The sequence below is a fragment of the Neovison vison genome, chromosome 12 (genome assembly GCF_020171115.1).
Source record: "Neovison vison isolate M4711 chromosome 12, ASM_NN_V1, whole genome shotgun sequence".
NCBI lineage: Eukaryota > Metazoa > Chordata > Mammalia > Carnivora > Mustelidae > Neogale > Neogale vison.
In genome coordinates this window covers 102,022,458-102,028,457 of record NC_058102.1, presented here as the reverse complement: position 1 = coordinate 102,028,457, position 6,000 = coordinate 102,022,458, and the positions used below count along the sequence as shown (strand labels likewise).

General features: G+C 36.8%; 1 pseudogene; it reads right to left on the bottom strand.

Moving 5' to 3' along the window:
- Positions 1-353: 353 nt before the first annotated feature.
- On the bottom strand, positions 354-948 carry LOC122891935 (annotated as a pseudogene).
- Between the last annotated feature and the right edge of the window lie 5,052 nt (positions 949-6,000).

Here is a 6,000-nt window from a genome sequence, read left to right as displayed (position 1 = left end):
TCTTGGTTTCAGTTCAGGTCATGATCTCAGGGTCCTAGGATGGAGCCCCCACACAGGGCTCTGTGCTCATGCGGAATCTGCTTGAGGCTTACTCTCCCTCTGCCCCTGCCCCTGCTTGTTCTCTCTCTCTCTCTCTAAAATAAATATAGATCTTTTTTTGGTAAATTTTATTTTACTTTTTTTCAGTGTTCCAAAATTCATTGTTTATGTATCACACCCAGTGCTCCATGCAGCACATGCCCTCCATAAGAGACTGTAGACTCTAAGAAATATAAATCTTTTTAAAAAGGAAAATACTTAGAGACAAATGTGAATAAAAACACAACATACCAAACTTTTTTGTTGTTGTTTTTTGCTTTAACTATTTCTTTAGGGGAGGGAACATCACACTTCTAGAAATATTTTTAGAGTCTAAAGGTTTCTGGGTTTGGGGTTTTGGGTTTTTTTTTTTTTTTTAGACTTACATGTCATGAATTCATAGGGTATAGGCTCCAACTGCTCAGGCTCCTTTCCCTTGGTTCTCACAAAGTGTGATTCTCTGGGTGGAGCAGGCTAATACTTCAGTTAAACCCAAGTAACTTTCTCTTTGACTTCCTTCTTTTTCTGATCATTTTCCTTCACATGCTTCAGGAAGCTATCTTGGCTTTTAGAGTGCTTAATATGCTCAACTTGTACATTAATTTGCATGGCAAGAATCATACCCTTAATGTGTTTGTTTACAGCAATACCAATAGCATGCTAGGCAGTCCTGCAGATTCTTCTAGTTTCGCCATAGTAACATTTGTGGGGCAGTACTTTTGGAACACTGCCTATTTCCTTGATGTCTGTAATAGCACCTTTCTTGAAGATTCATATGTATGTGGCCAAAGGAACAACTCCATGTTTTCTAAATGGCCTAGAGAACAGATAGCGGTTGCCTCTCCTCTTTCCCTTTGTATTGGTCATTCTAGCAAACTACTGGAAGATGGTGGTTCTAGCCAAAAGGCTCACACCAAAACTCTTGGGATGCAATGAATGTGGTAATAAGGGGTAAATTCATAGCTGTAAATACTCACATTAAAAAGAAAATAAGAGGAACCGCTGGATGGCTCAATCAGTTAGGCAACTGCCTTCCACTCAGGTTGTGATGGGGTACTGGGACCAAGCCCCACTTGGCTTCCCTGCCCTCCAAGGAGCCTGCTTCTCCTTCTCCCTCTGCCTGCCACTCCCCCTGCTTGTGCTTGCTCTCTTTCTCTCTCTCTCTCAATCTCTCTCAAATAAATAAAATCTTTAAAAAAAAATAAGAAAAATCTCAAATCAACAACCTAATTTTACAACTTAAGTAACTAGAAAAAGAACAAAATAAACCCAAAGCTAGCAAAGGGGAGGAAATGACAAAGATTAGAGCAGAGATAAACTAAACAGAAAATAGAAAAATAATAGAGAAAATCAATGAAACCAAAACTTGCTTCTTCAAAAAGACCAAAAAAAAGCGGACAAACCTTTTAGTTAGATGGACTAAGAGAAAAAGAGAATAAACTCAGAAATGAATGTGGAGTATTTGTGGGCCTATTTGACCAAAATAAAAAAGAATTATAAGAGAATACTATGAACAATTATAACTAAAAAATTGGATTACCTAGATGAAAGAAACAAACCCTTAGAAACACAAAACCTACCAAAACTAAATCATGGAGAACTAGAATATCTGAAGAGGCCTATAACCAGTAAGAAAATTGAATCTCTAATCCAAAATGCCCCCCACACCAAAATCTCCCAACAAAGAAATGCCCTTGACCTGATGGCTTCACTGATGAATTTTACCAAACATTACAAAATAATACCAATCCTTCTCAAAATTTGTTTTAAAACACTTCTTAACTCATTCTATAAGGCCAAGATTACCCTGACACCAAAGCAGACAAAGACATTATAAGAAAAAATAACAAACAATATCCCTTATGAACATTGATGCAAAGAAATCCTCAACAAATAAAATTCGTCAGCGTATTAAAAGGATTATACACCATAACCTGGTGGGATTTATTCCTGAAATGCAAAGATCATGCAGCATATGAAAATCAATCAATGTAACATGCCATGTCAACAGAATAAAGGGAAAAAAACACATGATCATCCCAATTGATGCAGAAGAAGTGTTTGACAAAAATCAACACCATTTCATGATAAAAACCTCCAAAAACTAGGAATAGAAGGTAACTACCTGCACATAATAAAATCCATATATGAAAAACCCACACAAATAAAGTATTCAATGGTGAAAGACTGAAAGTTTTTCTTCCAAAATGAGGAATTACCTTAATAATGCCCACTTTTACCACTTCTCTTCAACACAGTACTGGAAATTTTAGCCAGAGCAATTAGACAAGAGAAAGAAATAAAAGGCAGCCAGATTGGGAAAAAAAGATGTAAAATTTTCTCTCTGACATGATCTTATATGTAGACAACCCTAAAAATTACACACACATAAAACTGTTAGAACTAATGAATTCAGTAAAGTAGTAGGATATAAAGTCAACACATAAAAGTCACCTGCATTTATATACACAAACAATGAACAATCTGGAAAACAAAGTTCCAAATCAATTTCATATACAGTAGTTTCAAAAAAAAAATACTTAGGAATTAACTTAACCAAGGAGGTAAAAGAATTGTAGGATGAAAACTACAAAACATTGCTGAAAGAAATTATAGATATAAATAAATGAAAACACATTTCTATTTTTGGATTGGAAGACATAATATTGTTAAAATGTCAATACTACCCAAAGTGATCTACAGATTTGATGCAATCCCTATCAAAATCCCAGTATTTTTTGCAGAAATAGAAAAATCCATACTAAAATATATATGGAATCTCAAGAGACCCCAAATGGCAAAAACAATCTTAAAAAAGAACAAACTGGAGAACTAACACTTGCTGATTTCAAAACTTACTACAAAGCTACAGTTAATAAAATAGTGAGGTATCAATATGAACACAAACATACAGACCAATGGAACAGAATAGGTAGTCTGGAAATAAACGTGTGTGTGTGTGTGTGTGTGTGTGAGAGAGAGAGAGAGAGAGAGAGAGAGAAATGATTTTGACAAGGGTGTCAAGACTATTCAATGGGGAAAGAACAGTCTTTTCTACAAATGGTGCTGGGATAAATGGATGCAAAAGACATGCAAAAGAATAGTTATCTATTAACTTAAATGGGTAAATGACCTAAATGTAAGACCTAAAACATAAAACTTTTAGAAGAAAACACAGGAAGAAAGCTTCACAACATTGGCTTGGCAAGATTTCTTAGATATGACATCAAAGGCACAGGTAATAAAAGAAAAAATAAACACATTGAATTTCATACGGTCACAAAAAGACAAATACCATATGATTCCACTTACATGAGGTACTTAGAATGGTCAAAATCACAAATACAAAAAGGAGAATGGTGGTTGCCAGGGGTTGAAAGTTGGGGGAAGGGGAGATGGAGAGCTTTTTTTTTTTTTTTTTTTTTTTAAGGGATACAGCGTTTCAGTTTTACCAGATGAAAAATCTTATAAGAATAGATAATGGGGGGTCCTGAGGGGCTCGGTCAGTTGAGCATCTGCCTTCGGCTCAGGTCATGGTCCCAGGGTCCTGGGATCAAGCCCCGTGTCAGGCACCCTGCTTAGCAGAGAGCCTGCTTCTCCCTCTTCCTCTGCTGCCTCTCTTCCTACTTGTGTTTTCTCTATCTCTCTGAAATAAACAAAATCTTAGGGGGGAAAAAAGGTTGGATAATGGAGGGTAACAGTTGCACAACCATGTGAATGTCTTTGATACCACTGAACCGCATACTTAATGGTTAGGATGGTAAATTTTGTTAGGTGTACTTTACCACAATAAAAAACATGCTCCCCAAAAGAGAAGATCATTGTCTTTGTTTTTACTATATTATAAATAATCAAACAAAATCTATAGGCTGAAATTAAAGAAAAGCAATAAGTAGGATTTTCAAATTTATTAGATTCAGAATACAACAACAAAAGTTGAAATTTAAACTTAAAAAGATGAGAAAAATTAGATTTTGAAGCTGATTGCTTTAATAAACTAATATTTAAAATTCTTGTAACTATGAATAGCCTTTTGTGTGTGTGTGCCCCAAATATAAAAAGATACAAACTTGCATTAACCTACTTCTTATAACTGTCCCTAGCCAGCCTGTCTCATTTCTCTGGCGTAAAATGTAATGGGGTCTCCTCATTGTCCATGTTAAAGCTCCCATTGCTACCTCTGAACTCTAGTAAAGGAGAGATTTGTCCCAGATACTTTCCATATACCTCTCCTGAAGGATTTCTGTCCCCTTTCCCTTCCATTATGAGCTCTGTGACACTCAACCCCAAGAAAGAAAGGACCTTGAGGATCAGCTCATATTCCAAGGAACATTTACTAACACCTTCTGCATCAAGCCCTGTGTGGAGTGTGTCCCCACGTTACCACACTTAGCTGTTCACATCTACCCTGTGAAGTGAACGTCCGCACCTTCACGTTACAGTGGAAACAGACTCATAGTTTAAGTAACTGGCCCAGCTAGCAAGCGGTCAAGCAGAAAGATGGGCTTGGACATGACCTAGGCATCACAGATCTATCTTGTCTGGTCCTCTGCTTCTCAGGTTTTCACCATCTGGTTGATCCTCATACTCCCTCCCCAGAAGATTCCTCTGACCGCTTCCCCTGCCACAAGACTCCAGGACTCTGCCAGTGCCTGTCACCCTCATCATTCCTCTATGGCCAGAATGCTCACCAAAGGAGGGAAGATTCGGGCCCAATTTGCAGGTAAGAGAGAAGGTTACCACAATCCTTGCTCTTCAAGAATAACTGCAGTGGGGGCCCTAAAAACAATGAAGGAGAGAAGGGTCAGGAGAAGCAACTGTGAGAGAGCCCCTGCCACTGACCCACCCTCTTCCTCTCCCAGTCGAGGAAGCCTTCAGAACCAAAGGGGGTATGGGAAAGATGAGTCAGATATGTTTCCCTTTGCGTCACAGAATCTAACTCTCCATCTGTGACTTCAGATAAGTTCCAAATAACCCCCAAGCAGTGGCCCACAGGGTGTGATAGCAACACACCTACACCACAAGGTATCCCTTTCCAACTCTGTGGGAAAACAACTGCCTCTTTCAACAGTCAACACATTACCTGAACAATGAACAATTCAAAAATGAAACTAAGAAAACTATTTCATTTACAATAGTACAAAAGAGAATAAAATATTTAGGAATAAATTTAATGAAGAAAGGGTAAGACTTGTACATGGAAAACTACAAAATATTGAAAGATATTAAAGGAGACCTAAATAAATGGAAAGATATCCTATGTTTATGGATTGGAAGACTTACTATTATTAAGATGACAGTACTCTCCCAAATTCACATACAGGTGCAACACAATCCCAATCAGAATTCCAACTGCCTCGTTTTTCAGAAACAGACAAGCTAATTCTAAAATTCCTATGGAAATGCAAGAGACATAGAAGAGCCAAAATCATCTCGAAGAAGAAGAAAAAGTTGGAGGACTCACACTTCCTGATTTCAAAACTTAGTACAAAGCTACAGTAGTTAAAACAATGTGGTACTGACATAAAGATAGACATATAGATCAATGGAATAAATCCAAGAGTCCAGAAACCAACCCATGTATCTATAGTCAATGGTTTTTAACAAAGATGCCAAGGCCATTCAATGTGGAAAGAATAGTCTTTTCAACAAATGGTGCTGGAATGAAGCTGGACCCCTATCTCAAATCATACACAAAAATTAACTCAAAATCGATTAAAAAAATAATAAATGTAAGAGCTAAAATCATAAATATATTAAAAATAGATAAAAATCTGTGTGACCTTGGAATAGACAACAAATTTCATATGACACCAAAATCAAAAGAAAAAAAATGGCAACAAAAGATATTGGACTCCATCAAAATTTAAAACTTTTTTTTTTAAAGATTTTATTTATTTTATTTGACAGAGATTACAAGTA